The 19379-nt window shown below is 32.7% G+C and overlaps 1 long non-coding RNA gene across 1 annotated transcript; it reads right to left on the bottom strand.

The window, feature by feature from the left end:
* Nucleotides 1-17694: 17694 nt before the first annotated feature.
* LOC133204163 (uncharacterized) lies at nt 17695-18563 on the bottom strand. Its single transcript, XR_009723566.1, has 3 exons — nt 18479-18563; nt 18022-18147; nt 17695-17761 (listed from the first exon to the last, which is right to left on the bottom strand). It is a non-coding gene; the product is annotated as an uncharacterized LOC133204163 (long non-coding RNA).
* Nucleotides 18564-19379: the final 816 nt, after the last annotated feature.

Here is a 19379-nt window from a genome sequence, read left to right as displayed (position 1 = left end):
ATGTGGACGCTGGACCAATCAGGCTGTATTTACGGAATGAGCAAACACACAAAATTCACCATCGGCACATCGGCTGATGTAGGTGCTGGACCAAGCAAGCCGTCCCTACGTACATATAATATCCAAACACACATAATCCACCACCGCGACATAGGCTGTTGTGGAAGCTGGGCGAAGCAGGCAGTCTTCAGCTACAATGACATAACAAAAAGCAGCAGTATTTGTTCTAAAAACAAGAGGAGGGTGGGTGGGTAAAATTTAAAACATTGCCACAATTTAACTCCCAAAAATTTTCCATGACCTTACCGTTTAATTGATTCTTCTAGAAAGGAGGTAGAAAAGAACTTATTATTAGACTATATACAAATGGACCTAAATTATCCGGAATGATAGCTTGTGACTAAGGGTGAAAATTTATATTTATCCGAATGTACGTAACTTATCCGGAATAGATAAATATTACTAGGGTTACTGAAATAAACTCACTTATCCGAGACCAGGCTCGTATAAGTGGTATTATTACAGATTCCCTATTAATCAAACAAACAACAGATATTATTTTGCTTGTTTAATGTGGCGCTTCTGGCCGCGGTGATCAATTTGCTGGGGCTACCACAGGGCTGCCCCACAATCAACAATCAATACAACAAATGTGACGACCCAAATCGGGCGGATCATGCACTGGGTAGGTCACAAGTGCATGAACGTCACCAATTCAATTATAAATCAAGTTCAATCAATAAATCAATAATCAATCAAGTTCAATCAATCAATCATCATTCAATCAATCAATTCAATATCAATCAAGTCAACTGCTTGTCAATTACAAGCCAATGCACAAATTCAAATCCTGAATTTCAATTTACATGTGCAATAGGATAAACAATGGAATGAGCGTAAGAATATGTGTTGCACTCCTCCAGTTGCGTTGAGGTGCGACGGAATACGCCACTTGCAAGGGCCATGAATACTCGTGCCTACCACGAGTAAGAATGGAACTGCAACCGCCACCAATGGGGGTGCCAAGAACCATGGTGACGGCGGCAGTACCTCAACGCAAATGGTCACCGTCGACCAGGGCCTGCTCATTCACCAATACCACTTATAAAACAAGTGACTTATTAGTCAATTACTATTCAATGCATTAAAACAAAATATGAATTTAAATCGTCAACGGTCATTGACCTATTCCGTTATATGTGTTGAAATGCAATTATGGACTTGTGAGAATAAAATAACTCCCGGTTTAATCTAAAATTGTGGATCCATACCTGCACTCTATTCCCTGTCCCGTTGGTTTATTTTATCGTATTACTTACCTACTAGGTTGTTACTCCTGTTACGCATTTTTATGGCTTTTATAAAAATTTAAACTATCTTTGCAAGTATTGGTTATAGTTGTACTAAAAAGTGTGGAGTGTATCAGACCCAAATTGAACAAAAACGAGATATTTACGTCATCTCTGAACTTAGAATACTTTTAAAAACAATATTTGTGTACTTAACCCCCCCCCCTTCTCATTTCCCCAGCTGCATAAATCATATTTCCTCTTCACAATTTATCAAACAACTATAATCCATAGTAAAAAAAAAAAAAAAAAAAAAAAAAAAAAAAAAAAAAAAAAAAAAAAAAAAAAAAAAAAAATAAATAAATCATTGAAATGAAAGAAAGTAAAAATATGTGAGCCTTGTAACAACTACTTAATGGATGCCTAAACATGTACATTTTATAGCCAGCGTTTCAAAGCTAAAATACCCCCCCCCCCCTGCATGTTGGTGGCAAATGTGCTTTAGCGGTTGCTCCCCAATTGTAGTGAATGAGATTTAAATTTTGTATTCACAAATAATAAAACATATGGGCATGATATGCCGTATCCAATACTGACTAAACCTGCTCGAAGTTTCCCTGAAAAAAGGATAAACACCTTTTATGACTGGTCATGGAAGTACTTGCAACTACCTCGAATCGTTAAACTGTTTTAATTAAAAATAACTGCCAAGGCTTATTAATTTAATCATCACCTATTAAGTGTTTTAAAGTACGACTAATTTTAGTTTTATATAACCTAATGCCATAAAGGTAGTTTAACCTATTTAATACAAAAGGAAGAATACTTTATATCGCTATTACTTAACGTAATGAAACTCTTTTGCGTTGAAGGTAGGAAACGTTGATTAATAGCCGAGGACAATGTGCTATAGCTATTGACTACACTATGAGATCGATCACTGCAGATTCTTAAGGGACATATATAAGAAAGAAGCCCTGGTGAAATACCTAGCTAAATGTTCGTTGCACCATGCTATGAAATTAAAATGCTAGCTCTCTTGTGTTAATTTTTTGTGGATATTTCCCGCTAAGTAGACTATTCTAATAATAAGTTTAATCATTTTCTTTCTGATAAACGTTATTTTGGAAGTCTAAATATTCCGAATACTTTGACTTGCTTTCTGAAGTGCAACCATCGTCATTACATTGTACCTTCGGCATACTTATTGTTCGTATCATTCAATTGTCACTAGCGTAAACAATATATGTAAACAACATGTTATGCCCCGAAAATGAATGGAGATTTATAAGTTTCTTGACTTTATTGCAAAACAGCCGCAGTAAGTTATACAATTCGAGGTAATTGCGATACTAAGTGTTCTGAGCATTCAAAAAATATCTGTAAGGGAGTAGTTTTATCTCTGAGAAATTTAAGGTATAATCGTGGACCATTGTGTATCACACACAATTATACATGTATTTGGTAAAAATTAAACAGAATGATAAAATTAGTTTCAAGGCTTAAATCCCCATTAGACACTGACATAGGTGTGCAATAAAATAGATAAACACAATAAAATATCCGAGAAAACAAATCTTGAGTACGTTGCAACTCTTTGTCCATGGGTATGTGCGGTGGAAAAAAAACTGGTATACTTTATAAGGCATACTTCTGGAGATATCTTGGATATCCCTTACCAGATTAGCTTAAAATTGAATGTCAGTGTACCTTAAATAAATGGATCAATATTGTTTTGACAACACATTATTAACTCCTTGGTTTTGACTTTTCTTATGTACTGGTAAATTCAATATTGCAATTTCATATCAACCTATTAAATCTTTAAATAATAATAATAATTGATTCATATATAATTTAACTGATTATTTGACAAGCTTTGTTTCCCCGTCTCGTCGAACACATTAGCAGACTATCCATTCAAAGATAGCCTGATAAGCAACATACGGAGCAAGTACTGGGTGCTGCTTATCCTAGTGAGACTCCTGACCAATCACTTTTATTAATCTGCCTATCACAGTGCTCTAATAGCTTAACTAAATATCAGAACTAGTCCATCCGACGGAGACGAGGAACCAATTTGATTTTGACCATCTTTTTTAAAAAAATTACCAGTTTATTTGAAATATGCCCCCCCCCCCCCTTCACACAAAGACTCGCTTAACCAAATTATACTTTTCCCTAGAATGTAATCTAATAGCTGCGATTAATTGAAGCTGGATTAGGATCTATATCATTTGCCAATTCCACTTTTATATCTAGTATTAGCACAACTGCAACATTTCCTACTTGTTTCTTTTTTGCAAATCTTTAATTACTATTCTAATGAATTACTGGGGAAGTGATAAGGTCATGCTTTGATGGAAAGGAATGTTGTGTCCATTGCAGCTGTTGACTCACTGATAAAGCTGTCTTAAAAAAAATAAAATTAAAAATGTTGACCTGTTTTTGGTAATGTACCTGAAAATAAATAATCATGGTAACATACATCTGTAATCACTATCAATTACTTAAGGTTTTTTATGTACTTACTGCCTTTTGTACCAATATAATTTGCCCCTTGCTTGTGCCTGAACCCTGCAAATTTGCCTACCTATTCTAATGCATATGAAGAATACTTTTCCACAGCTTTGCTGCAGTTTGACTGCTCACTGTGAGACAAATGCTTGCAAAATTAATAAGAAATGTTCTCATCCTATTTCAATAAACTGTGATTTTGCTTTCATTAGTTGGATTTTTATGCAGAAATTGACCATGTGAACCAAATGAGCTCCCATATGTTGTGTAACATAATATACAAGTTAACTCCCATCCCATTATGTAATAGGAAAATCAGTTCATACAATATCATCCATAAAACCTTACACCTTTTTGTTTTCTTAAAAAAAAAAAAAAAAAAAAAAAAAAAAAAAGATGACAAACAGTTCTGTTCCAAACCTTTTCAAAAGACCAACGGAAATGATACAAGTCTGCAAATAGAGCATAACACACAATTTAATAAACCTCCTCTCAGTACACACAGTACTTTGATTACTTGAAAAGTGAAAGTGCACAAATTCTCGTGAATGCTTTCTCCAATTTAACGACGATTACATTTTGTAAAATGCGAATCAATATACCTCCTTCGAGCACGATAAATCTATGTAGAAAACAAACTAAAATCCTTCTAGTAAGCCCAGCTTCTGAAAATATTCCGTGTTTTATGAAATTATCCCCCCCCCCCCCCCCCGTTATAGCTATGATGGACTCGAAGTTTAACATTTCGCTCCTAAAAATAATAACTCAAGTTAAACAATCATTTGACCCCCAAACTGATCTTAATATATTCCTGTTACCTGTAAAGTCTCACAAATTACAACATCGCGTAAAATCAATTCAATTTACGAAAAAGTCCAATCAGGCCAAATCCAAAGTCAAACTTCGCCATCGATACGTCTAATTTGCTTTGAAACTACAAACCTCAATAATTATACTAAAAATCAAACTTATTTGATTTAAAAAATTTAAAACATTGCCACAATTTAACTCCCAAAAATTTTCCATGACCTTACCGTTTAATTGATTCTTCTAGAAAGGAGGTAGAAAAGAACTTATTATTAGACTATATACAAATGGACCTAAATTATCCGGAATGATAGCTTGTGACTAAGGGTGAAAATTTATATTTATCCGAATGTACGTAACTTATCCGGAATAGATAAATATTACTAGGGTTACTGAAATAAACTCACTTATCCGAGACCAGGCTCGTATAAGTGGTAATATTATATCTGAATGAGACATGTGTATATTATTTTAATGTCATCTGAAACAGCGAACATTCTTTGAAACAATGTAGATGCCAGAAATCAAATGCATATATTGTATAGTGTAACAGTACTTTTTAGTGTAACAACTTGAACTTTAACTTGTAATTCGGTAAGAACTTTCCGGGGAAAAAATGGACCAGCATTGTAATTAAAGCACATGAGTTTATCTAACAAAATCTCTGCAATTTTCTACCCCAGGTGGAACAGATATTATTCGGTGAAATAATGACCCCGTGAAAAAAAAAATCATATGCAGTATTAGATCTTGGAAAGGTAGAAGAGACTTATAATGTTTAAAGCATTCTCAGGAATAATTTAGAGTTCAAGGTTTGTTTGACTACATGTACGATTAACTTGTGTCGAAGTTAAAATATAACTTACGGTTTTGTTCGTTTTCATATTCCTGTTAAAAGAGAAAATAGATATAATGCATACCTTCTAAATTTTTTAATTGTATCTGGCAAAAAGAGTTCGTGGAACAAAAAGAAGAAATCTAACAGGTATTTTATGCATTAATGATTAATAAAGAAAGATAATACAGATAATGACATATTATTGAAATTATACCATTTCAAAGTATTTGCATCCGGGATGGTCTGTCGTATAGTTCCCCCCGATTCTCACCCATTACAGCAGACTCGACACTGGAACAAATCATCTCTGACTTTACAAATTTCTATTCCTATGCACCGCCAATCATCGGTACAGAATTTTGAACACATGTTTAACGTACTCCCATACGATATTCCCTCTGCCGAAAAAACCGTTTGGTAGTCTGTATTAGAAAGCTTTCCATAAAATCAATAAAAGCGAAATTCCCTGAGGTAACAAGGTTGCTGGGAGGCCGCTCCCAAAAGCATAAAAACAAAATAAAAAAAAGTTTAGAAAACGTATTAATCGTCATGTTTCCAATTTGTAGCCGCTCAGATTGAATGCGGTATTACAGAATTATATTTAGTTGAATTCGTCCATTACGCATGACAGGCAACATGCCGAATCCTAAGCAAGAAAGTTGCCGAATTAGCAACCAGATGCTGAATTTCACTTTGAGTAATTAAAAATTATAATAGTTCGGAGAAAATGAAAATCAATAATTATATGTACATAAAAGTTCACTGACATACTGCTAAACAATTAGAGGCTTGGATACGTGATTAATTATATATATTGTCATTGTTATCATGAAGTTTTATACATCAGTTGGAGTACCTTATATATATTCAATTCTAGCATTATTCATTTTTAAGATAAGAAGGTGAAGTTAGCAAACATCTAGCAACCTCAAGCAGTCTACAAACAATACAAATCTGTGGAAAGGGCATAAAACACGGACCCCAGAAATTGTCATATCCCGCCATCTCATCAATAGCAGTTTGTACGGTGCGGGCATTGTAGCCTCTCTTGCATAAGTGGGACATGAGGAGACCGCTATGTTCCTGATATAAGGTAGGGGATGAACAGATGCGCCGAATTCTTGTGGCAAGGGGTCTAGTCTATTTGATGAGATGGCGGGAGATGACAGGCAAAACTTATTACGCTACAAGGAAAAAGACAATAGCGGCAGGGTCCCTCTGGTAACCACATACCATCCCGTCCTTAAGAACCTCAGCGGTATCCTTCAAAAGAATCTGCCAATTCTCCAATTAAATAAACAAATGGCAGATGTCTTTAAGGAGCCCCCATTGGTTGCATACAGACGTCCGGGGAACCTAAAGGATATGATAGTAAGAACCAGTGCCGAGTTTAACTAAAGGTCGTAAGTCAAAACGTAGACGTAAACGTAGACGTAGCCGTAATAACTTACAACTGTACGTAGATTTTGTGTTTTACTAAAGGTCGTATCTTACGATTTAACGTAGATTTACGTCAAAATCTACGTGTGCCCTACAGCAGTCGTAGAAAAACACGTAGCCTTATAAAAATAACTTTAACTTTATAAATGAGACGGGTTCTTTAATCGGAGCATTCTTTTTAGGATAAAAATCCGCCATTCGACAATTTATACGATCTCGGTCTCATGTCACGGTTTTTATTTCGCGGGATTTTCTTTTGGAGTTATCGATGTACTATATATAACATTTATATTGCTCTTATAGATTCACTCAAGGAGTTAAATTCGTATTTTACATAAATAACTCTGCAATCAATTTTAGTCTTCAATGTTTATAAAATAGTTTGACGTTAATTGGTGCTAGTTCGAAGGGAGGGAAGATTTACAGAATCGGTTTATGAAATTCATATAGTAAAGTAACCAAAAAAAAAAAAAAAAGACCTATGGTTACACGTACCCTATGATAAGTTGTTACTACGCTATTACATGTACTTTTAAGAAATATGCAAAAAAAAATAATAAAATAAAAAGTTCACACAAATTGAATTTCATTCGCGTATTATAAAAGCCGTGCACTTGCATTACATTATACATGTACTGTCATGTCAAATGTACATGTTTATGTTCACTGTATGTGCATCTTTACGTAGAATACTGAATTGATCGCAAAATTTTATTTTTCACGTAAAGATGACCGAGTTTCTTTACAAAGGCATTTTCATAAATATACCGCATACGCTTTTTTTTTTTTTTTTTTTTTTTGAGCCATATGACGTCATAGTACACTAATTTACGCAATCTACATTGAAAATTACGTCATAATTTTGAAATCCAAAAAAGTTTGCGCTTTGTTTATTTCAATGACTTGTGAAATAATTTTTTAACTTGCAATTATTTTACTTAGCAATAATACAATGCACACTCTGATCTGTACGTAGTTATTAATTGTATGTAAAAATTAAACACCTAAAAATCGAATTTTGAGGTTTAGTTTTATCATGTGCTAATTAATTTCTGTTACTTTTCATCGCAAATCACATGCAAGGTGTTTACATGTACATTCACAGAATGTTAAAAATAATTAGGTATAAGAGAAAGAGAAGTAATATTTTCAAACGATAAGGGTGTTGTTGTTTGAAGGTTTGTTTTCTGTTTTCAATTTTTGAAGAAAAAAAAAATGAAATTAGAGAGTTTCAGCAAACCAACGCATACGCGCGCAGGTGAGTTAAGGCTAGGTTAGGCATTTCTATGCAAATAAACTAATTAAAATGCCTAAGGACTACCGGTATATCTATCATACAGAGAAAGTTAAAACTTATTGTCTAATACATACTTGGTACCCACGACATGAGATAGCCAGTACGCATTATGACGTCATATTATGACGTCATTGTTCTTTACTACACAAGATTAAAATGGACATCAACAAAAATGCTTCGGCGCAAGGGCATGCTCTATTTTATTTAACTGAAACAAAGTAAATTTAGAAGCAAAATATTCCAACGTTTGCTGATATTGCTGCACAAATATCAACAGCTCAGTTGTATAATTTCTATTTGTAAAGTTTTAAGTTGAATCAGGGTAAAAATATACAGTCCGGTATAAGTTTCCTCAAATTCCGATCAAATGAGAAAATGCCTAGGATTTGTGCAGCAATTTTATTAATCTACAGAATATTCTTCTTAGCATTATACAATTTTTATGTAAAAATAAATAGGGTAATCCCTTGCGCCGAAGCTGTCTTGTTGATGTGTTATATTACCACCAGTAGGTAAGATCAATGACGTCATAATATGACGTCATAATGTGTACTGGCTATAACATATCGTGGGTACTAAGTATGCATAAGAAAATAAATCAAAACATTCTTTGAATAATAAATATACCTCTTACACGTTTTTATTAGCTCATTTGCATAGAAACGCCTATACCTAGCCTTAACTCACATGCGCGTACTTTTACGTATAGATTTTAAGTAAGAAAAAATGTAGTAAAAAGTTTTATAACATTTGCAGTACGTGGACTTATAATCTCTAAAATTGTCTGCTTGCAGTTACCTACAGACATATGTATAATACACGACCAAAATATTTCAACTCTACTTGTTGAGATAATAAATGGGAACGCTACTTTGTTTTCAATTAAATGTGTGTTAATTTGGCAGTCAAGTGTAGCGCGCAGATACATGCATTAACTATTCAATATGTCTATGACCTATGACTTGTTATCTAATACAAACAGCCTGAAAACACCCCCCCCCCATATATATATATATATATATATATATATATATATATATATATATATATATATATATATATATATATATATATATATATATATATATATATATATATATATATATATATGAAAAAACTGTATGAAATATTTGGTTGATAACTGCTACTCAACTTAAATGTGTTTATCTTTCTTCCCTATTTCAGGATTAAGTATTTAAAATAAATGGATATTTGAAGATCAAAAATGAAATTTATTATGATTTTTTTAAAGATAACTGCAAATAAATTTAAAAAAGAAGAAGCTCGGGTTATTTTATTTTCTTGAAAATCAAGAAACTCCATCATATTTATATAATCAATTTAATGGATGAATTATCTTGTCTGCTCATATCAGTTTTCGTCTCTTTATGCGATGTGAATACAAGTAGCTCATACGCATGCGTAGCATCCGTTACTAGGTTAGTTTTTCTACCTTTTCGGAAGAGTTCCTGTCTTAAGTTACGAGAAACTTTACGTGCAGGACTACCTTTACGGGCGTAGATACGACCTTTAGTAAAACGCTATCTACACACGCGTAAATTCAGTCGTAAAGTCTACGTTCACGTCTACATCTACGGCAAAATTTACGACCTTTAGTAAAACTCGGCACAGATTGGACAATCCATTACCTAACGGGGGCTTTAAAACTTGCTTTGACAGAAGAACTCTTCTCTGTAAGCACAGCTCTGACACAGACAGCTTTAACAGCCCCGTTACAGGCCACAGCTACAAAATACTAGGGAATTTGTCCTGTCAAACAGACAACTGCATTTATCTCATCAGTTGCAAAGTTTGCTCCAAACAGTATGTTGGTGAAACAGGAGATCTCCGCAGGAGAGTCAATAATCACCTTTCTACCATAAGGACCAAAAAACTCAATGAACCCCTTGGGGAACATTTCAACCTTGAAGGTCACAAATGGGAGGACATGACAGCAGTAGTTATTGACCATAATCCTAGATGGACGGACGCTCAGAGAAAAGGCAAGGAAAAGTTCTGGATGCACAGGCTGAAGTCATTCCACCCTAATGGTATTAACAAACTTAATTACTTCACCAGGATGAGCGTGAACTAGACCCAATCCCGGATTGTAACAAACAAGTTCATTCTCTCTATATAGTGTAAACTTCACCGTTGATTCGCATTAGCAATTCTGAAACAACCTACCCAAATATTTACAGCTTACTTTTTTGTTTATTTCTTTTATCCGATTTCCAAATTTATAATATATCCAAATTCATCTTCTAAAATTGCCCTTCCATATTATCTTTCTTTGGTTTCTTTTTATCATGTATAGTTACGCTATTTTGAGAGAATAAGACAATGTACGATTTACTGCTTGGTCGTAATTAATTAGCGATAATTAATTCGTTCAATTATGTAAATCGCACTTCACCAGAGTACACCCGATAGACCGGACGCAATCCATAGCGCTCCGGATTTCTTTGTTCACAACTGTTTATAAACTTCAAATAAAACATGTAACACTGTAAATATTTAGTGTTTGGTAGTTTAGTAGTAGTGCTAGTTGTTTTTGTTTCGTTATTTCCTTTGTTTTTATGACTTCTTACCTTTTTTCTTTGTCCTGAGGAAGGGACAGGTCGTCCCGAAAATTTGACAATTATTATTGTTCGTGTCGTTGGTAATTTTTAGTGCTTTATATTAATTTCCATCCGTGACCTTGTATCTACTGAGTAGATCCGACACTTAGGATATACAGTGTTGTTGGTTTTTAGTGCTTTATATATATATATATATATATATATATATATATATATATATATATATATATATATATATATATATATATATATATATATATATATATATTCTGTACAGTTAAATATTTAGTATATATTAGAAATCAATGCTGTACAGGACGACAATAATGTACCTTTGCTTTAATCAAAGCTTATAAATAGTTCTTCCATCGCAAATATGAACAAGAGAAGTTCATAAACGTTCTTTTTTCTGTCATAGAAATAGTTAATTACAATTTGGCAACCCTCCCAGAAAAATCTGACATTAAAGTTGCAGCTCATATTGCCTCTGAGTGGGTTTGACACCTAATGATCTAATATCATTGCAGAGCTTTGGTTTATTATAACATTTTTAAATTACATATAATCGTAATTTAGCTTCAAGTTTGTGCATATATTGTCCATGAATATAATCATTCGAATCTAATGACAAAGAATCCATGCTTAATACATTAACCAACCTCGTTGCCATCCTTTACGTCTAGCAAGATTTTGTATTCCTGGTAATTTATCGGTGTTAAGTGAATTTGTTGAGGATAAAATCTGATCGTTTTGGACCAAAATGGCTTTTCGAACGGAAGTACGCTATTTTGAGACGATATAGAGAGCCCCTTAACCTGTAATCTTACCATTTGAGATTATTGAGAAATTTCATTGCAAGATACATTTTTTGGAGATATCTTATTCAATAATAATACCAACGACAACCAAAATCCATTTTCTATGAAACATTACTATCGATGGTTTTCTTTATCTTAAAATTCTATTTGCATCCATTTTGAATGAAGTATACACTCTGCAGATGTCACACCGTACTAAAGCATTAAATCTGGCCAGAATTGAAAATTCCGTCGTTTAATTTTACATTCTTACAACCACATTTTTGGATATCCGTATGGGACACACACATGGATATCCGTATATAATAATGTCCTAATCTGCATAATCTCTTACGAGATTCATAAAAATTTCCGTACAACTAACAGTTCCTTATAAGTATATCCTTTTTTTTTGTATTCTTCTAATAATACATATTTAAAGTTGGAATATTAAATCAAAATGAATTCTTGATAGTGTCCGTTTTACATCATTTCCAATAACACATAGATATTCAGCAAAGCACTGAAGCTTATTTTCATCGTAATTGAGCAGGTGTCTAAAACCGAAGTACGGGACCTAGTCACTTACCCCACAAATGATAAAAATTATGAATCTTGCAAAATCAGATAAGATACATATGAAATATGAAGATTAGGAACAGTACTTAAGCTAAGGAGTACATGACCTCTAACAACAACAGAGGAGGGATCAGGTGCATTGGCACAATAAAGAACCTTCACTTCTCAATGGCTTTAAGTGCCCAGTATAGGTCTAAATATGAAGCCCTTCACCACGACATACAGTGATGTCTCTATATGAGTGAAAAATTCTCAAATAGGACCTTAAACAGCATAAAATCAATCAATCAATCTTTATATAAAAAGAAGTGAAGGTAACTCTCAGAAATCAATTTCCTTAATCCTATAAAGAAATCGTGAACAGGCTTAAAACTCAGACTCTTGGGAACACCAAGGTTTGGATCATATCGGTGTATATAGAAATTAAAGGAAGCATCCCATGTCGGCGGACGACTCACAACGTAAGCCTTTTTTATTGATCCCATAGACGAAATTATCCGCAATTAAATTTAGAATGAAAACAAGTACGAACAATTTGTATGCTTTTAGGGTAATTATAACAATAATATAACTTTGAAATTTGTATGCTTTTAGGGTAATTATAACAATAATATTACTTTGAAAACTTGGAAGAAATATTGCTTTAGTGTTTATTTGCCTATTGACAAATGCATATTTTATTTATATACAAAAAGTTGTGAGAAATAAACCTTTTAAAGGCGGAAATTCTGATTATCCATATACTTTTTCTATTTCATGGAAGTCGTCACACTCATTCAATAGAACATTCTAAGCAAAAGGCACGAAAATTTATTCGCAATATTTGTGGAGAAATGATTGATTGTACACCCCCTTTTCAGAAGAGATGGGTGGATTGATAAAGCCGTATATAAATGCAGAAAAAAAGTTTACAAGAATATGTCAGTACTTGAAACATCAGGGTTTGTGAATAAATATTAACGGAAGTAAGCACATTAATATTTTGCAACGGTAATATGAATTGATTGTTTCTTCTGGTTACTGCTTTTTTAAGACGCAAGTAAAAAGTTCCAATGTCAGTTTGCTTGCACAAAACTTTGCAGGCTAGCTTTCAATCCAAAGTTTTGCATAATGGAAAAGATAATCTTTATACTGTGTGACGTTCGTGGCATCAGGCAATAATTGCGATTGTCCTTTGGAATTAAAAAGAATGGTACATTTGGAAGCATGTTTACCTTTGTATTAAAATGTGTAATATTATCGATCGACGCAAATGATATCACAATTTTGTATATACCTGAGTGCGAAGCAAATAAAAAAAAAATAACCTGTCTATATTTTCGAAAATGCCCAGGCATTTTAATGAACTCTACGTAAAAATGTCCATAAATATACCACTAACAATATTGAAGCAACAACCGTTAGAACCATAATACCAATCATTAGAATTTTTTTCTTGCTTTCTTCTTCTTTTGCATGTCCGTCATCTTTTGCAGACGTTATAGCAGGTACAGGACGATTGTTGAGGGTTTCCGATGCATTGCCTGTCAATTAAAGTCAATTAAAAACTTAGATATTAATATTGAATATCATTAAAATCGATTTCTATTAAATACAAACCTCTTACAATCTCAGAAGTGGGATCAGGTGCCATGTAGGGGTAAGGATACTGTGTCGACCGGTCATACCCATCCAGTGCTTCAGGCAAACGGAAATCCGTAGGTAATTCAGTGTGAAATAATATTTTACAATTTGTATGAAAACCTAGTTATCAATATTGGATATTATTAAAATCGTTTTTTTAATACAAAGCCCCTGAAACCTTAGAGGTGGGATCAGGTGTCATGTAGGAGTAAACATACCTCGTCGACCGGTCAAACCCGTCAACATTCGGCATAATGATATATTTTATTTGCCATCAAGGTCATTGTATCGACCATAGAACTTGCGAAATGTTAACTTCAAACGATATTCTTACGTCATAATCTTGTTAGTCAATAGTGTGCCATCTTTTGAAAAATATTTGTACGAAGAGCATGTTCTTGCATATTGAATCTGGAGACGTAAACTCTATATGCAGGTGATAATGGTATATCCCTACATGTGTAAGGGAATAATAATAATTATCCAGTGAAGTTTTGTACTTTAATATATATTTAGTGGTGTCTTTGCAAACTCGGTCGCCACAGACTGAGAATGTTTGCACTTATATATCACTCAGTTATTTTAAGGAAGGAAATAGAAAATGCGATCTTAAAACCTTCTTAAGACGTATTATTTTTAAAAATAAATCTTTATAACATATGAACTGTATACATGAAGGAAAGCTAACATAGATATCCATAATAGATAGGTTTGTGTCGTACTCACGTACTCATGATCAGTACCAGTTAAATATAAATCATTACCGGTACCAATTCTGGTGCACCAGGCCCCAGGATAAAGAAACAGGCTTAGACGTAAGTCAAATTTTCAATTGCCTGTAAAATATTTATTAATAATTGAATTGATCTCTAAATTTGCAGATAACAACACTTTTGTATAGCAACATTGAAAAATATTTTAATTTTTGTCTGTTTGACGTTTACAACATTTTAGTACAAAGAAAATATTTTAACTTAAGCTTAAGATGTTTCGTGATCCCGGGGCCAGATGCGCATTTTGACCAATTATGTCTCTTCAGTGATGCTCAAGTCAAAACGTTGGAAATCCAAAATATTTACATAAAAAAGACTTGGAGGAGCTGAAAAAAATATGTCAAAGGTTGGAGTCAAATATGTCGAAGGATCAGAGCTATGCATTTCGTTTATCAGCTGTTGTCATGTGACTGGTATAGAAGTAGAATTGTTCAACTGAATGTAGAAAATGACGCCAATGCAAGGGCATACGCATGTTTTGGAGGAAAAAATGATACATATTTAAAAAGGATTTACATCGGATATCCGAAAAGTGCTGGGAGTTAGTTTGAGCTGTTTCGGAAATACTCGTAATTTTGCAAAAAATGCGTACAATAGTTAAAATTCCCACGTCGCTTGAATTCTATTATGAATAAAAATAATGTTATACCGACCAGAATCAGCTCCCATCGCTTTTTAAAACATACATGTACATGATATAAGCAATAGACATACATGAACAATATTTCAGCTCAAACAGTCTAATCTATGCCCTTGTACTTTTAAGGTTAATTAGGAATACACTTGTCGTGTTAGGTCATTCCAAGTTTATTGTATGTTTAGCGTTTGCGAGGGCCTTGGTTTTTAACTCCCCATGTCAGAAGAAAGAAACAAAATCAGGAGTCCTGAAATTGATTCTTCTGGTCGAAATCACTGAATTCTGTCGATTTCTCTAAATATTTGTCTACAGTATATTATATTAGGAATATAGTAAGCATTTTAGAATTCCTTGATTTTGCTAAGGAATAGATATTTCTGCAAGAAAAATAATTTAATGAAATCAATTCCTTTGGATGACATCATTTTTATGACTACATGTATAAAGTCTTGCGTTTTATTATTATTTTTTTTTTTTAAATTAATTTATTTATTTTTATTTTTATTTATTTATTTATTTATTTATTTTTTTTTTTTTTGGTTTGCCTGTTTTTTGCGAATAGGTAGGTAGGTTTTTGAAAGATGGGTAGACGCTAAACAGAGAAAAAAAAACTTGGAATGGCTCTAGCGATATTCTTTACATTATTTGTCGTTGTACAACTCCACAGCACCTATATACGAGGGTTGTCCAAAAAGTTCGTGGACAATGGCGTTTTTGTTAAAATGAATGGTTCAAGATATGCTTATTGTATACCAAAATGTTAGTTATGAAAATCCAAGTAGGAATAGTTTGGTTTTTATTGTTTGAACTTAATATTTTTGTAAAAATCTCGGTCATTAAAGGTCGCCGATAGTGCGCACGGACCAGGGTTAAAATGCCATGAACTTTTAAATAAAGTGATCTGATTGAAATGATTATTTTCTTTTTAAAACGAGTCAAAGCTGAAAAAAGATTTAATATCTCACAAATAAAGCGGTTATCGCCATTTTCTGATACCTTTAGTATCGCTTACTAAACAGACAATGAAAATATTAAGTGAAAACCGCAAGAAGTATGTTTCAAAAATTGACAAAAAAAGCGACGTCGGCCATCCGAACGGGACAGCGTCCAATCATACAATTATGGTTAATATGGTTGAAACGTCGTCAAAGACAAAATATTTATTCAAACAACTTGAATTTATTTGAAAATATTTATTCTAGTGATTTGTAATTGGTGTATACGATTTTCAACGAAATGTAAAATTTCGGGAGTCACTATAAGAATTGGAAAACCACTGTTATTTGATGAAAATAGGATATATTCCTATTCATGACGTTTGTATAAATATAGCGCCGTCGGGCTGGGCTGTGCATTTTGTGTTTACGAAGTGTTAATATTGATGACGCTCGTAAATTATTGTGTATTGTTTTGAATTTTAAAATTTAAATTATTTAAAATCTATACATAAATATTATTGCACACATTTGGCAATGTGGCATAATAAAGAAAAATAGCTTGCGTCTATGAACATGCGATAAAAATTCAAAATTCATATTTCTGACGTTATCATGAAATAAGCGTTACGTCAGACTGGCCCGTGCGACTTGCATATACAAAGTATTTACACCTATAATGTTCAGTAAATAGTGTGCATTGTTTTTATTTTTTGTACATTTACTCAATCATGGTCTATATTAAGATATTATCGTACATGTTTGCCATTGCGGACTTTATGAAGAAAATTAAGCATTTGTCCACGAACTTTTTGGACAACCCTCGTATATTGATAATCTACACACATGTAATTGTTTCAAATATTTTTTTTCCTTTTAATTGTATTGATTAGATTTAAATGTTGGCGATGGTTTTATATTTATTTAAGCATTTTTCCAATTATTAAACCACCCAATGGATCCACTCCTCTGCATCCATTGTACTCCGTCATGCCAAGGCTAGTGGCGTCATTTATGACACAATATTTGCTTCTAATTACTCGGTAGTTTGTTATCAAATGTGATTTTACATTCATTTAAATATAATTGATAAAATAAATGAATACAAGTTGTTATTTACTCATCATCATATGGTTAAATTGATTTTTGTTATTTTTTTAATGACATAATGAAACTTCCTATGCGGTGCATCACAAATGTGAACCCAGGCCTTCCTTAACGTAGCTGAGTAAGCCCATTGAAGTCTTATCTTTAAATAGATAACGTATCCTCCAGGAATATTTAGTTCCCTGAGTTTTTTTTTTTTTCTGTATTATATGTGGGTGTCCTTAGTAAATAAAATATATTAGAATGTAGAAAATAATTCTCACTAACTAATGTATAACGTCTTTAGGTCAATTGGTATTTGTAGTGATATTAAAAAATGATATTGTTTAAAGCCATTTCTGATTCCTCAAACTTTACGTGTATATTTTCTTGATAAATAAACATACATTATGTTGTTTTCAAAGCATGCTTGCTAATATCCTATTTCATATCAATGACTTGACTTAGATACATAAATTTTACCTTCTGTTTTTGGGCTGATAGAAGAATAAGCATGAAAGACAGGACTCGTGATGTATTCTTCAATGAAAGTTGATGTACCTGAATCACATAACTTTGCATCACATGATGAAAAAGTATGGACAATGACAACAATGTATAAAAAGCAACAGTGAAGTATAAATTAACAGAGTTAATATACTTTACAAAGGATGTTGTGTTGTGTTGAATAACCAAGAACCAAAGAAAGAAATATCATTTTAGTGCCCAATAGAACTTCAAGTACATTTCGGGGATAAAAATTATTGTATTTGATACATGATCATTCTTACAAAAAGCATTTATCCTTGATATATAAATACCTGTACATCCAAGTTTAATGTCACAATGATGCTGTTCACAAATGCATTTCTTCTGGCATTCCTTACCAAAAGCTGGATACGGACATGGTAGCTCACAATAAAGTCCAATTTCTCCATCTTCACACTCTTTTAAATATTTGAATAAAAAATTTATAGATTGCTTGAAAATGAATAACAAATTTACCCGTCTATACAAAACTCAGAGAAAACAAGCAATATAAAATCGAATAAAGCAATTAAAGCATCCTATGTTATATATCCAACAAACACAATAAAATAGTTATACTATCAAATTTAAGAAAATGGTTTTAAAATGGTTTTCTTTTCGTTAATTAAAAGTCTAAAAGAAAAGTTTAGTGTAATGAAAATAACGTATGACTAAAACATTTTATTTAATGAAATAAAGAGAATTAAATGCAGAATCACTTAATCAGAATGGAAATATGAAAGGTGTTACCTGAGGGATGTTTTTTGCAACCATAGATGTGGTGACAGTCCTGTTTTGCACAATGGCATATCAGCTCACAATTCTTACCATATCGTCCACTTGGGCAGGGACTATTGCAATCTGCTCCAAAATATCCCTCATAGCAAGCTGTAGCAATAGACTTGTTCATAATTATATGTGATATATCTTAATTAATACGTATATCTCCATTTCTTAGAATTTTTTTATCATTTAATGTTTCAAGTGTAGGGGCTTTATACACATACTTACAAACACATTTTTCAAGTGTATGATTCCATATACGTCCATATGAACACAGCAATCTACCCTTTCTGAAACTTGTAAGAATCAAACTACAATGAAATTCATGGATAAAATTGAGACATTGTTTAAAAAATAAAGCAATATGGAGTTTTCAAAATCATCAGTTTCTCATTCTTTAAAGATCTTTCTCAAAACAATACATAATAAATCGAAAGAATGATTAACCCATTGCCATGCTCAATGTTACAGACAAAAATTGTGGTGAAAAACAAATGCATGTCCCAGAACAGCATTGTCACTTTTTCGATGAAAAATAGTGAAAAATACACAATGTATGTCCGATTGTTCCACTACATGTATTACATTTTAATCATCTATATCGAATGTTCATAACTGTCTTCCTTCCGCGTTGATATTGAAGTGGATTGATACAGGAACAGATAACTTGTACTATGCAATTTAAATTCCTTATAGAGCAAATACATTATGATAACGTTATCTGGCAAATTCCTTCATATAGTGACTCTCTCTTTCTCTCTTTCTTTAAAACATGTAAAAACCAAACACTTTATATCGATAATCTATGCATATAAAAAATCCTACTAAAAGTATTGATCTCAAATAGAAGAATTTTATTCATTATTCA

Source organism: Saccostrea echinata, unplaced genomic scaffold (genome assembly GCF_033153115.1).
Source record: "Saccostrea echinata isolate AGI-Se365-2 ecotype Australia unplaced genomic scaffold, CSIRO_AGI_Sech_v1 ptg000052l, whole genome shotgun sequence".
Taxonomy (NCBI): Eukaryota; Metazoa; Mollusca; class Bivalvia; order Ostreida; family Ostreidae; genus Saccostrea; species Saccostrea echinata.
Note: the sequence above shows the minus strand (reverse complement) of the source record. Positions and strands in the feature narration are given on the sequence as shown.